We start from the raw sequence: 16,130 nt of genomic DNA on the forward strand, positions 1-16,130 counted from the left end.
TGATGATGATGATGATGATGATGATGACGTTATAACCAAGTTCTACTGTATATATATAGTCTTTCATATCATAAGTCGGCCACGACATGGTCCATAGCCAGTATTCTATCGTAACATAACGTTACAAACTATGTAGTAATGTTAAAAAATAACGAACTGTAGAAGATTTAAGTTGGACTTATAGGGTTAAGAGTTTCCGTTTCCCCTCGTCCTTCAGACCGGCTCTGGGGTTCATACAACCTCCTATCCAATGGGTACCGGTGGCTCTTTGTCGGGGGTAAACCAGCCGGGGCGTGAAGCTGACCACTCACCTCAAACCAGTGCCGAGGTGAAGATAATGTGGATCTATACATCCACTCCGCCATACGCATTCACGGTGTAGTGTTTAATTAGTTAAGCACAGGGACTTCATCTCTTTAGCATTCTAGTTGTATCTGTGTTTCCAAACACATGGTCCGTGGGCGACGGTGGGGTGGTTCGTGGAGGGTTTTATTAAATGATGGTTTATCGAATCTCATGTTTTCTTTGAATTTTCAACCATCGTTCTATTTAAGCTGCATTACGTCACAGCTGGCGACTCAATCGAAGAGACAATAATGTCTATAATACATTCAACAAACGACAAACCCAAACAAGTCACCAAGTAACATCGTCCACAGGGCCAGGGAGGATTACTCACATTTTCCGAGGGTTTTCAATCATCTATAAAACGCTGATATATAGCAGCGTTCCGCAATCTTTTCTCAACCCGCAGCACACCCAAACCTGTCAAAGACATCGGCACACCACAAAATTTCGGCTTACGAAAAAAGGGTACAAAACTATACACGGCCATAAAAATGTTTCCACATATTGCCACGTGCTAGTAGCCAGACACGGGGTTTGGACTGATAATTCGATTTACCGAACGCGTAATACTCCTAACTACAAATAATTATAACACATTCACTGTCTTACACACGCTACACATCACTACTGTAAACATCGTCTTCTATGTCATTAGTCATTGATTGGTAGCGGCGCCTAACAATGAAACTCAAGATTCATATAACCGCCGACTCAGACCTCCGGCTTCCGACTGACTGTCGGTCCGTCGGGTAAACTGCTGCTGGCGCCCGCCGTAATGTCATAATAAATATCCTTGCCCTTTAAGAATGCAGGAATACGAAAACAAAACATACCTTGAATATTCAAACGAAGGGTCTTATCATAAATGTGTAGCGAAATTACGTTAAGAATGGTGCGCCAGTAACAGCAGAAAGGCGGAAGTATAGTTACTACAAAAATGTAAAAGGCATAAGTCGAAGAAAATAATACACATTTAATATCTGATATTTTAATATGCTGCCTTTTTGTAATTATAATATTCGAATGTGCAACTTCTTATCAAAAATCACGGCGCGCACACATTCTGGCGGCACACCAGTTGCAGAACACTGGTCTATAAGGATGTACGTAGTCAGGTACACGATCCGGCCACTTCAAGGCCGGTGAAATAGCCCTGGAGCTCAAAAGATAAGAATTTCATTGTACTTACGAAATAGAGGCAAATCTATGTACTCGTACTTCTCATGAAGCTTCACTAAATGTTTATCTCATCTTGTTTAAAAATGCTGTTCTTTTTTTAATTAAGCACTACGCCATGAAGTCGTGTGGAGTTACAGCTCAACCATGCTTGACCTCGGCACTAGATCGTTGTGAATGGTCAGGTTCATGGCCCCACCGCTTTACACACATGGGAAACAGCCCCGGTAACCACTGGATATGCAGAGAAATTTTTTGGCCCTACCTGGGATCGAACCCCTATCGTTCAGCTGTTAGCCAGTCACCGTGCAGAATGAGCTACCCCGGTTATTACATTGTGTAAGCCTAGGCCTCAAAACAAACCCGCACTGGATGACTCACTCCAATTTATTATTATGTACGCATGCATGCATGAGCACCTCCATAGTCTTGTCAACATTCTACCTGCATGGCATGAGTCACAACACTCGTCTGTAAATTCAGAATGCTTCACTTCGCTGAAGACACAGCCAACATCATAGCATGAATCACACTTTTTAACACCCTGCAACTGTTCGCTAAAAGTTATTAGGCCATAGAAGACTGGAACATCAGAGAAAACCTTACATTCGGATTAAGTTAGGCGTGAGCAACCTAACAGAATACATAAGACTATACCAAAAGAGCTCGTCAGGCCATCTGGAAAGAATAGACAGAGGCTGCTTAACCAAACTAGCTTTCCAGTAACAACCCCCGGGGAAGACAGGATGCTTGACTTAAGACACGCGGTAGCGTAGCTGTTTGAGGCATTATGCTACAAGTCAGAAGGTCGAGAGCTCGAGTCCCGATGAGGTGGATTCTTTTCAAGTTACCTAACCCTTCAAGCCGCACTATGGCCCTGGGCTTGACTCAGCCTCTAACATAAATGAGTACCTGGAATCTACGTGGGGGTAAAGGGCGGACGGCGCGTAAGGCTGACAACCCTACCGTCCTCTGTGAGCCAGCTGTCAAGTAAATGTAGGTGTCTTGACGTCTCACAACCTTATGGGCCTTCACGGCCTGTTACCTTTTACCTTACATCTCGAGCTAAGAAACAAGTCTTAAGAGGTAACCCTTGTTTCTGTTCACGAAGAACTGGGAGCGTCTGTCAATCCGAGTTTGAAAAGGTGAGGCATAGTTTAGGCGGTTAGCTGCTGCTTTCCCATTGCGGCGGCCCGGATTCGAGCCCTGGTAAAATCACATGGGATTTGTAATGAACAAAGTGACACTGCGGCGGATTTTCTCCAAATACTTCGGTTTCCCCTGTCAATTTTCATTCCACCAACTGCTCCAAATTAATTAAACATCTTATCCTCGTTAAAATAAAAAAAAAACTCCACGTTCTGTTTCCTGATTTCTTGCTTGGCTTAATCGTCGAGGCAGCATGTTTCTCTGAAAAATCTGTAGCCTTTCATCGGACAACAGCCGTTATATCTCAGAAGAAATTTATTTTCAGATTTACGTTCCGGCCAACTTACTGACAAAAAAATATTACTTCCGGTTACTAACAGTTCAATTTATGGAATGAAAGAAAACCGCTTTCAGGGCCGTGCATCGTAATGGCACTGACGTTAACTCCTAGGAAATCCGTGGAACACGATTTTCGAGATCACTACTGGAAATGTTCAGTAAATTTTCCATTCAAAACGGAACGCATTTCACGCTTTCCGTACGTTGCACATTATACCGAATTTGAGTGGGGGGGTTCCGACACGGCTCTCTTATCTTTACCAGAACCAGAATGCCATCGGGTAGCCGTCCAAGCAACAAGGCCGTCAACCTTTCTCACACGTGGGTAGAGGTGTGTCTGAGGGAATGCGGAGAACAAAGTAAAATCATCAGTTTCCGGTGCACGTATCACTTCTCCTGCATAATCATTTACAACAGCTCCTGCCCGCTGTACGTGGCCTCTTGACAAGTAAGCTGCTAATGCCTGGGCCCATTACCAAGTTCACATAACTATCATGTTGTTTCGTTCAATATGCTGTCGTTTTGTTTTGAGACTAATCTTTCTTAATCACCCTATATTACCGTCACTGTAGGGGTCTTGGATTTAATGACTGAATTTATTGACACCTTATACATTCACAACTCGGGACTACAGGTAACACAGCGCTATCCCTGATTTGCATACTTTACAGTTCACCGTTACACACGCACTAGGCTTTTCTGCCTTCACTAGTCGTATCCTGGCAACGGAATTTTAATGGTCTCACTGTCACTTAAAATCACGCATCAAGTCTCCTTTTCAGTCTAATTCCTTTCTTGCCATTTCTTCTCAATTACCTTACACTGCCGTCTCCAGAACTCGGCCAATTCTCGAAAACTAACTCAATTGAACTCTTCAACTGAACTCTCTCAACTTCTGACAGTTCCCTTGGAGCTTTCGTTATATAGCCCCAGGACAGACACCATGGAAAACATTGTCTTCTATTTTCCAGTATTGTTTTAGGCGTGTCTTGCCATTTCTTCTCAATTAAATTACACTGCCGTCTCCAGAACTCGGCCAATTCTCGAAAACTAACTCAATTGAACTCTTCAACTGAACTCTCTCAACTTCTGACAGTTCCCTTGGAGCTTTCGTTATATAGCCCCAGGGCAGACACCATGGAAAACACTGTCTTCTATTTTCCAGTATTGTTTTAGGCGTGTTTACTGATCCGTTGCCTAGCAATATACGTCCTATTGTCGTGTGCGCGCTATGTTGCAGGTGTTACATACCAACGGCCACTGTTTACCAAGTCACTGCTTAGCAACGGCTCTATATGTCGCATTATAAATGTTCGAATGATATCTATCCAGGTACAATATTTACACTTTCTGATCTTGAATCGGATATTTCAGACCTGGGCATTACGTATATACTAGGTATTTCATAAAGATCTGACTGATTTAAAGCACTTATTCTCTTTAACTCACGAATGCAGAACCATATGTCAGGCGGAAAGGAGGACCACGGCTCTGCCGGCAAATCTAAATCTCTCTATAAAATATGACACCTGAACTAAAGTACTAAAGTACCTGAAATCGTTCAGATCTTTATGAAACGCCCTGTATACTTTCTTGGCTATTTCCAAATAATTCTGTGATCGACAATGGTCTTAAATTTATATTGTTATTCATTATTAAGTTTTCAGAGATTAAAGTGTCATAACTAAGTTTTCAGAGATTAAAGTGTCAGGTAAGGTGGAGCTGTATTCATGTATGAGTAAGTAACGATCTCAAAAGAGACATCATGTCTCATTTAAAACTGACATCCGAAAATTCGCCTAGAACTCAGGAAACCCACGATAAATTCTATGATGAATGAAACCTATCTGAGATTCGAAGCGGATACCTTCTGAATACAACTCTTGGAGTATTACAGTAACACCAAATTGTTCCGATGATTTATTTTGAACACTGGGTGCTTCCTTGCTGTAGGAAGAGCAAATCACATAGATTATGATTGACTGGATATATAGCATGGACGGGGGAAGAAAATAATATATATTCGTAATTTTGATGGGGTAATCACTTCAAAGCCGGTCACGGTAGCCGAGGGGTCTAAGGCATGTACTGTCTTCGCTCGCTTGGAAACCGGGATCGTGGGTTCCAATCCCATTCAGGGCATGAATGTTTAGTTTGTTTGTGTGTGTGCGGTTTTCTGTGTTTGTGTACAGGTAGAGGCCTTGCGACGAGCTGATCATCCGCCCAAGGAGTCCTACCGAATTTGTAAGATCTAGAAAAACCGAAGTGAACGGAGAAGTTCATGGAGGTAGGCCTAGGCCCACTGGGGCTGGAGTGCCAAGGAAAAAAAAATCACTTCAAATCAGGCAATTATAAGCACTAGAAATAAAAGAAAGGATAATATTAAAATGTACCGAACAGGTTGGTCTATAAGTGGTTCTCTAGACTTGTATTCTGGAGGTGAGTGGTTCGAATCTCAACTGGGACACCAGCCATCCTTATGGTTTTCGCGGATTTTCCTCAGTCTCTCCAGAGAAATGCCGAGGTAGTAGCTACAATTATGCCACGATCGCTTCTTTCCCTGTATCATCCTAACATACGTTATATAATCTCTATCCTGAAAGCGTCGTTAATTAATAAAAAATATGTTGAAATACATTTAAAAAATGTATTCATAGAATATAAACGAGCTTTAACTCCCCGGTTTAGTTTAATTTTAGAGTAGTTGTGTTCATAAGCAAGTAATATCACGAATAAAGCCGTCTTCTGGGATGTGGCGCTGTGTAGAAATTGTGTTAACCGACGTTTCGGAGGAACGTATCACCTCCATCTTCAGGGTATAAGACAAGAAGAAATCCGCGAGCGAACCAGCTTGAGCAGGTGCAACAGACACGGCCCCACATCCTAGAAGACGGCTTTCTTCATAGTCACCGGGGTGAAAACCTCAAATCTTACAAGTAATATCACGTTTCTATTGACAATATATAATGTGAAATTATAATTTTAATTGCCCACAGAACCTTGGTTTACCTTCGGTCTTGAAATAAATAGTAATATAGCCTTGAATGAATTGGTTATTTTTATTTACACACAACAGGGAGCCTATGGCAAGATAGTCCAGACTTAGTATGACCGTATCGTTAACGTATAAAGGACCCTAACTGAACCTGTCAGGCCACTTCCTTGTCATTTTACTGTGATTTATTTCCTTATGTCTTGTTCTAATTTTTTTATAGCTATGCAAATTTGGTAAGAAATCTGATTCGAGTTTCGTGTAGAAAGGGCGTTCCAGCAATCCGGCACCAGCCGGACTACAGTCTACGTCCAGTGTGAACTGCACATATCAAACTTTGCTGAAGTCAAATGATTTGGAAGTTGACATACAAGCGGATATGCTCTATCTGTACTGTATGCGGTTTGAGCATAAAAACATAATAATAATAATAATAATAATAATAATAATAATAATAATAGTTTCATGGAGCAGAAAGATTCTTGAAAAGCCAACAACCATTCAGCTGGAAGAAAAATCCTTTCGAGGATCCCGAGGGTTCATTACTGTATTCACAAAATCCTGCTACTGATCTTCATCCTGTGCCAGATAAACCCAGCTAATACCCCCTTAGTCTTTTTCTTTAAAATTCACTTTCAGTACCCTTATCTCACCTACGATTAGATCTCCAAAATGTTCAGGCACTTCAGATTTCCAGACTAAAATTCGGTACGTATTTCTCTTCCTTCTCATGTGTTTTACATACCCTCTCCATGACACCGTCCTGGACCTAATAACGACGCTTACTTACTTACTTATAGAGCTGAGCCCTTCTTGAGAAGCCAAATCTGCAGCTACTCAAGAATTTCCTAGCATTTTATGGAACCCGAAGGTTCACTGCCGTGTTCACAAGAGCCCTCAACTGGTCCCTATCCTGAGACAGCTCAATCCAATCCATACCGCCCCATCCTATCTCTCTAAGATCCATTTTAATATTGTCCACCCATCTACGCCTTGGTCTTCCCAGTGGTCTCTTTCCTTCTGGCTTTCCCACCAATAACATATATGCATTCATCTTCTCCCCATTCATGCTACTTTCCCTGCCCACCTCATCCTCCTTGACTTGATCATTCTAATGATACTTGGAGAAGAGTACACGTTATGAAGCTCCTCATTATAACGACAATAATCTAACAATTAATTAAACAGTCTTTACCGTTACGAGCTTTTCGTGTCAATGATGTATCTTCTGGGATATAACGACAAGCATTCAGTTGAGATTAACCCACGTTTCGGAGGAACACGTCATCTCCATTCTCGGAGTGGAAGAACAAGCCAAGCATGAAACAGGTAGCAAGCAGAGCAGTGAGAACCTCAAATCCTGCATACAACATACAAGAATTTTCTCAGACAGTCCCTTTCGCTGAAGACTGGCATAAGAGTCACGACCCGAAGCATCCTGTAAAAGCGTATACAAACCGGAAAACGGGTAACGCCTAAATAAAATTCTTTCACGACGTTACTTAAATTTGTTTCTCAGAAGTGAACAAACAATCGAAGGAATTCCATTTATTGAACTCCTTGGGTCGAATTCGTGCTGAATGCCTGACGGGACCTAGACGGCTCCAACTGGGTGTGTATAAATATTATTCCTCTTTCAGTGGTCTTGGTAATATTTGTGTCTCAATTTACATAAACGGGGAGCCGGGATAGCGTAGTCGCTATTGTTACTGGCAATGGGCTGGACGACCAAGGGGCCGGAGTCCGAATCCCGGTAGGGTCAAGATTTTTCACTTCACGTCGTCCAGACCGGCTCTGTGGTCCACCCGACCTCCTATACAATTGATACAGGGGGTTCTTTCCAGGGGGTAAAGAGGCAGTGGCGTGAAGCTGACCATTCACCTCCAACTAGTACCGAGGTCAAGAAAATGTGGATCTATACATCCACTCCCCTATAAGTCTTCATGACGTAGTGCTTAATTAGTTAAGCACAGGGACAGCTTTACCTTCTACACGAACTAAACCAAATTTTTAATCACTGACTGCATACACACACCACTTTTTGTAGTTATTCTGTAATGTATTTACAGACGGTATCAGTCGCTTACAATGACTGGACGATAGCAAATAGAGAGGTGCAATTTGCCTGCAGAAACTGAGCAGAACCACAAATACAAGGCAGAAACGTTTCCGCTTGAGGCCCCTCACTCGGTCACATTACTGTTGGCCCTGAAATCGTATTTGAGCTTCATAAAGGTGACGTCACGAGTCCATGTTGCTCAGCAACAACGAGCTGTTCCATAAAGAAGCAGCTACTGTATATTTAATGAGTCTGTTCAGTAACGCGATGGAATAAGGTAACACATTGAGGCTCCACCGGAAAGTCACATTACTGTGTTGAATTTCACGTCGTTTTCTTGAGCCCTCCACGCGAAATATAGTGCCTCATGCAAACCCGCACAAGAACTTCAAACTCTCTTTTCATACCATCCTTCGTTTAACTCTGAGTAACAATTATGCTTGGTGCAAAACGGTTAAATAATCTAAAACCCAGGTTTACAATGCGAAAGCGAGTGACCTTAGCCTGAAAATTATCGCCCTCTCAGGCGAAGTCGGTCAAGCCCATACTCACACGATCGCTGTTTAGGAAAAGTAGAAGTCGTTCCTTATCTGAAAATTTCTCCGTCTCTGGGCTGGTTGCTAGGCGACCGTAACTAGAGTACGGAGTAAAAAGAGGTAACGTTATCGCTGTAAGAAGCCACGAAGGCCAATACGGTTTTGAGACGTCGAGGCTCCCCCATTTTCTAGACAATCGGGTCACAGATGGCGGTAAAGCTGTCAGCCTTACGCGCCGGCCGCCCTTTACCCCCAGGAATATTCCTGGTACTCATTTCTGTTAGAGGCTGAGTCGACCCCGGAGCCATAGTGCAGCTGGAAGAATTAGGTAAATTGAAAAAAAAATCCACGTCATCGGGATCCGATCCCGTGACCTTCGGCTTGTAGCATAGTGTTTCAATCAACTACGTTAACGCGTGCCCCCAGTCCAGAAGTAATTTATGCCCATCACTGTACCTAGAAATTTAACTCGCGACTAATGATTCTGACTTGTATCTGCGTGCCTGGTTCGAGACATTAATTGTACTGAGGTTCTTTGTGGCGTTTGTTCCTCCCCAGATACCGAGACAGCACCTTAAAACAGGCCACGACTGCTTCCTTCCAAATCCTTTACCACTCATTATTAAGTATCGTTGAATTATTCGATGCTATATAGACCGAGTCACTGACAACTTCGTTAAATCAACTACAAATAAACATCCACTGCTGTCTCGTTACCATACGGTCAGCGCAGTTCAGAGTATCAGCCACAGGTGGAACGAACTTAACGAGCAGTCTGCATTTATACAGTCTGGATCAAAAGTCAGTTACCTAGTCTGTAAAATGTAGGCTAAAATATTGTGACATGACGCCTAAAAACCGGAATATTGGAGCCAGAGCCAGACGTTTGTTGATGAGCAACAACCAAGTTTCCGTTACAAAGGCTAGCTAAAACACGTTTCCGCGGCAAGGAATACGCTGGTATAAATCAAAGCGTTGCCCGGAGATTGTCACACGTTGTCATGGCAACGGAGAATAACAGAGGACAATCAACTGTTCTACTTGACGATCTATATTTGGTCTGCATGAAGTTACTTCAGTCCGAGATCCAGAGATCTAGAGAGATAATTCGAGAGACTAGAGACCAGTCCGAGAACGAGACGGAAGGAAGAGATTCGTCAGACAGACGTCGTTAAGAAGTTCAATGTGTGAGCTGTTATAATCAACTATAATTGTAATAGAGACGTCCAATAGACCAAATCATCAAATCTAGAACCCACGATTATTAGTCACGCCTACCCCTTATACGTGACAATACGTTACAAATTTATTATTTGCTGAATTTACGAACACTGTTCGAAATGAGAACCTCCACGTTCAACGCACAACTCATAACGCTGTGATATAGACTGACTAGCAGGTTTAAATCTGAACATCCCAGTTTAATACGAGAAAATGTTTTGCGTTAACTGACTTTTCGGCCACTCTGCATGTGTGTGTGTGTATGTAACACAACAGTCTTCAATGCAGCTTCATAGATATTAGTCGAAATACTACTCAGTCCGAGCTTCCATGTAAGTTCAGAAATATTAACAGAGCATCCTCGTGGCTAAAACAACAATCTGGTACCATAATCGGAAGGGTCATTGCCTTTAATATTAAAACCTGCCTATGGACATGACCAAGAGCCAGCTCCACCCCCTTATCCATCGTAATACTATTCTCCCCTCTCCTCACGGTCTTCAATATGACACTTTTCAAACAAGCCCCCCCCCACCACCACCACCTCCAAAACTCTGGTACATACTTTGTCTTCCCTATCCTAACTAAAAGCTTAGCCAACCACACGACGAAAATTCTGTGAAGGGTAATTTCGAAAATGAATTTATATGTTTCGAGTTGTTAAACTATGCTTCCTTCAGGACATATTATTGAACCTGGGCATTCATTACTTGATAGCAGAATCAAGCAATATTATATTTAAGCATCCTGTTGCATTCTATACGATATATGACATAAACACCGTCCCAAGTGCAACAATTTATTGTAGTTCTTTTGTGTTGCCCTCTTCTACACTACATGTTTCGGCCGCAAACGGCCATCATCAGGTGTATGCACTTACGTAGCTGTTATACCGCACGTAGTTTAAAATATAAAACCACGAGTCTTCCCAATTGTTCTCTCCGTCGTTACTAACAGGTTTCGGTTTATTAGAATCTGCTTCGGTGATATCTGTCTGATTTGTGCATTATTTTTGTTGCCTACACTCGTAAATTTTGATTATTATGAACTGACACTTTTAAAATCTTCAGTTCTAATTTAAAAATTCTTTTAAAAATTAAAATTCTCAGGGTTACTCGCCCTATGTCTGTAGTGCTGCAGCGGCTACTTCTTGTTTTCAGCACTGTTATCTGTAATATACAAATATTCGTATTACTATCTTATGTAGGTTATGTTTTCTTATGTGTTTATATTGTTATTTGTACTTACTCTGTGTAGGCTCCCTGTGTGCGTGCCGCTGCTTATCTTCACTACATGTGCTGTCTGATGTATTGTGTGCTGTGTTTTATGTTGGTGAGTGCGCTCTTTGCCATGTGTTATTAGGGAGATTAAAGCAAGGGGAGTAAGATGGGTAAGATATATGGCACACAGTAATAACCACTGTAAATTAGTTCTATTAGCAACAGGTTTATATCTGTGTTGTGTAAAAAGCAAGGTTCTATCAAAAGGAACATGTATTAAAACTACAGTTCATACCTGACCCATTTAACTTCACTATTGGAGTCAGTGTCTCTTTGATGATGATCAAGTCATGCAGGCAGGCATTTGTTATACTTTACTACCAGGGTGCTATAAGTGTTAGTNGGATTGTGTTTGTGTCGTATCCGTTGTTATGTAGTATGTTTGTAATAGTATTCTCTTCTATTTGTTTTACTTTTTCTGTTATTGGGTATGTGCAGAGTCTATTTATTAGGTAATTAATACCTGACAATTTGTGCTCGAATGGATGGCACGAACTGTTAGGTATTATAGAATCAAGCAAGTTAAAATGTCAGCAGGGGACACTATAAATCACGATTTACTTTAATATACTTCCTTGAAACTTCATGAAAATGATCTACATGCTAAGATACTCTATTCGATGGAGCATCTTTGTTTTATTTCGAAAAAAATAAATGTATATCCAAAAGGGCCTAGGAAATCCCGATCCAACCCTCTGTAGCACATTCTTATAAACATCTTATTCTATCACAGCGGTTACCCCGCGATTTTTTTATATATCTCTTAATTCTAAGAATGTAATTAATATTTTGTACATATACTTATTTTCAAATAAGGCCGCGCCATAGCTCAAGCGGTTAGTCGCTAGCTTCTCACCGCGGCGGCCCAGGTTCGATCCCGGGTCTGGTCAAGTGGGATTTGTGGTGGACAAAGAGGTGCTTGGACGGGTTTCTTTCGACTGCTTCGGTTTCCCCTGCCAATCTTCATTCCACCAAATTCTCCATCATCATAATCACCACGGGCAGGCTACAATAGGCCAATCAGTGGCCGCCGTGCCGAGTGGACCCAGTTGCACTCCACCCCCCACTAAGCGAATACAAAAAATTTTCAAATAAATTTAGGAAATTTGTTTATGAAGTAACAGACGCCTTGCAAGAATCCTTTTCCTTCTAGCCTCAAGAGCTCTGTAACTGACCTTAGGCATTCTTTTTTATGCACTTAATGATGCTGCTATCTAGAGGTAAATTAGGAACTTTTTTCGGTAAATCGGAACACTGAAATGTCGATTTAAAACGGTTATTGCTGCCATCTTCTGCTTCAAATCGTAACCACCGCCACCTACGGCTGCTAGCATAGGCATAACAACTGATAGCAAGGGTTATCTTTAAATACATGCATTTGATCAGATGGCAGAACTGTTAAAACTAACGCTAAGATACTATCATGCCGTGTGTCATCTTCGGGTTGCGTGTTCAATGGGAGAAGGGAAGAACAAAAGTTACATTCATTACGCTTAATGCAGTGACACGCCCTCTCTATGGCAGTAATGGAGGGGGGGGGGGGACAGATGGTTGTGTGTTCACGAAATAGAGGAGTATACAGGAAGAATATATACGGTGCGTGTTTCAACATTTGTAATACACAGGGTGATTCTAAACCACTGTCGGGATTTCCATGGTCTATAATTTTCAAACCGGAAGTAAAAAAATAAGACTGATTACAGGAATACGATACAGTAAATCACAGAGTTTTATTACAGTACAGCGTTGCCGAACAATATTTTTTAGTTACACTTTCAAATTCCGTAAGCAGTTTTATTTTGTTTCTTTCGGTTTGAAAATTATAGCCCATGGAAACCCCGACAATAATTTAGAAACACCCTGTAGATTCATACGATCACTGTACCACGTAAAGTGCGGAGATTAGCGGTAGCGCTGTATGACTTGCAATTACGAGTTGAGCGTGTTAGGTGCAATGAATCCAATAATCCAATTCATACCCCGTCTAATAGTCACACCTACACGTGACAGCATTTCAGCACATATGTTACGTCTGTATTAGAGTCATCTTTAGGAGTTCACAATCTTCAATTCTAAAACAAGTAGGCCGACAAAATCTAAACATCGGTATTAAAAAAATTAACTATTTTAGTCCCCGAATATTACCCCATAAAAGTCTACCTATCTATCTATCTATCTATCTATCTATCTATCTATCTATCTAGGCCGCGCCACAGCTCATGCGGTTAGTAGCTGGCTTCCCACCGCGGCGGCCCGGGTTCGATCCCGGGGTCTGGTCAAGTGGGATTTATGGTGGACAATGTGGCGCTGGGGGCAGATTTTCTCCGAGTACTTCGGTTTCCCCTGCCAATCTTCATTCCACCAACTGCTCCACAATCACCCTCACCTATCATCTGGGGCTGGTGCAATAGGCCAGAAATGTTCGCAGGACAAGGGACTTAGTCCCACCCCACTAGCAATAAAGAAAAAAAAAAGAATCTATCTATTTACGACTCTACAGCCCTTCCGATGGACTTTCAGCGCTTTCTCGGTTTCTTAATCCTACACACAGTCCGTAGGTCTCCCTGGACGGGGGATCAACCCGTCGCAAGGCCGCTACCTACACACAGAACAACACAAACATAAAATAAACGCACACAGATATCCAAGCCTTGAGTTGGATTCGAACCCACAGTCCCAGTGTTCAAGCGAGCGAAGACATTTTATGCCTTATACCGCGCGGCCAATGTGATCGGCAGTTAATAACAACGAAACATCTAAATACGTGAATAGAGTCAACTCGCCAAAACAACCTCACACAACACACACGTCCTTAAAGGTACACTTTACGATTATACTGCCATTTGTGGCTAGGTCTCTCAAAAGACTCCTTCCTTTCAGATTTCCTGACCAAAATTTTGTATGCATTTCCCGTCTTTTCGACTTTTATCACTGACTTAAACCAATTTATTCGGAGTCTGGAGATGTTTTTCAAATAAATTTATATTTCCACTGACCTTATCAACAATCCTGATACGGTTTCTATGGAGTCACACATTTATCGTTATTGTGAAGAGATAAGATTTCGACCGACTCCCAAGCTATATAACGATGCTCTACCAACTGTTCGCGGCACAGGCACACGTGACTGAGGTTCGCGGTATTTAAGAGCGCTGTTAAAACTGTTCACAAAGGCCTCAGTGAAGCTAGGTTGTAGACAGACCGATATTTGAACCGACGGATAAATCTTAAATACACGTCTACAGCGATGCCACTATACAAACTTGCTTTGTGCATGTTTGTGTGTACGTGTACACAATGTACCATACAAATTAACACAGTGACAAGTCCTACATGTCGACCTGACCTGTCCTGTCGTGAAGAACTGTGAGGTGTAGCAGGACTAATAGGCCACACAATAGACTCGTATCGCTAGCAAAGTAGACTTGAAAAAGTGCAACACAAACTGAAATGAACAGCGAAGGGAAGCTTAACAATATGGTACTCATTAACATCTATCTATGGCTCTATAGTCCTGTTGGACCTTGGCCGCTTTTTCAGTTTCGTATCTTTTTTACACAGACGGTAGGACTCCTTGGATGAGGGATCAGCCCGTCGCAAAGTCGCTACCTACACGCAGAACAACACAAACACAGAATAAAGGCATATACAGACATCCATGCCTCAAGTTGGATTTGGACCCAAGATTGCAGTGTGGCCGCGCCGTAGCTCAAGCGGTTAGTCGCTGGCTTCCCACCGCGGCGGCCAGGGTTCAAACCCGGGTCTTGTCAAGTGGGATTTGTGGTGGACAAAGTGGCGGTGGGGTAGGTTTTCTCCGAGTACTTCGGTTTCCCCTGCAAATCTTCATTCTACCAAATTCTCCATCATCATAATCACCCGGGACAGGTACAATCGGCCAATCAGTGGCCGCCGTGACGGGTGGACACAACTGGACTCCACCCCCCACTATGAGAATTTAAAAAAAAAAAAAGATAGCAGTGTTTGAGCGGGCGAAGACGGTCATGCCGCGCGGCCACTGTGATGGTTCAACGTTTCGCTAGCCGGTCACGGTAGCCGAGCGGTCTAAGGCATGTACTGTCTTCGCTCGCTTGGAAACCGGGATCGTGGGTTCGAATCCCACTCAGGGCAAGGATATTCAGTTTGTGTGCGTTTTTCTGTGTTTGTGTACAGGTAGAGGCCTTGCGACGAGCTGATCACCCGCTCTAGGAGTCCTACCGAATGTGTAAGCTCTAGAAAAACCGAAGTGAACGGAGAAGTTCATGGAGGTAGGCGTAGGCCCACTGGGGCTGTAGTGCCAAGGAAAAAAAAAAGTTTCGCTAAACCGGAAGTCCTTTCTGGTAAGTGTTGCCCAATAACCACTCCCCGGCTGGCCTCAAGACGTGGTGCTTAACTGAGCACAGGGATAATTTAAATTGAACCTGTAACACTCTTTACTAAAGCAACTGTCTATTTTGGTAATTACGTCCAACAACTACAGAACAGTTTCTGTATTTTCAGTCCCCCTTGTATTCATTGTGTGGCGTTTAATTCTACGCTCAAGCGGTTAACTCAATTTCAAATGGTCAAAATCTTCGTTAAATGGGATGTTCTTTCTGGTATTGACGTCTAATAATTACTACTATCGCTACTAATGGCTCTACAGCCCAATTCTAGCCCTGATCGCTTCTTTCAATTTCTCAATCTTGTAGACATTCGGTAGCACTCCTTGGGCGGGGGATCAGCCCGTCGCATGGCCGCTACCTACCCACACAGAACAACACAAATACAGAAGAAACGTGGACAGTGTGACATTGGGACCCACGATCCCAGTGTTTTCGCAGGAGAAGACATTTCATGCCTCAGACCGCACGGAAACTGTGATCGACTGTCCAGTTAACTACAGAGCTATTTTTATGCCTCTAGTCTTGTAGGCGTCATCACGATGTAGTGTTTAATTAAGCATATAATAATTTAACATTAAATGGTAAAACTTCATTAAACCGGGTGTCTGTTCTGGTGATGTCCAATAATCACTGAATTATTTCTTACAA

General features: G+C 42.5%; 1 protein-coding gene across 4 annotated transcripts in view; it reads right to left on the reverse strand.

Moving 5' to 3' along the window:
* LOC111864960 overlaps window positions 1-16,130 on the reverse strand; it is a 239,888-nt gene that overhangs the window by 78,012 nt on the left and 145,746 nt on the right. The window lies entirely within an intron of this gene.

Source organism: Cryptotermes secundus, unplaced genomic scaffold (assembly GCF_002891405.2).
Source record: "Cryptotermes secundus unplaced genomic scaffold, Csec_1.0 scaffold209, whole genome shotgun sequence".
Classification (NCBI taxonomy): Eukaryota; Metazoa; Arthropoda; class Insecta; order Blattodea; family Kalotermitidae; genus Cryptotermes; species Cryptotermes secundus.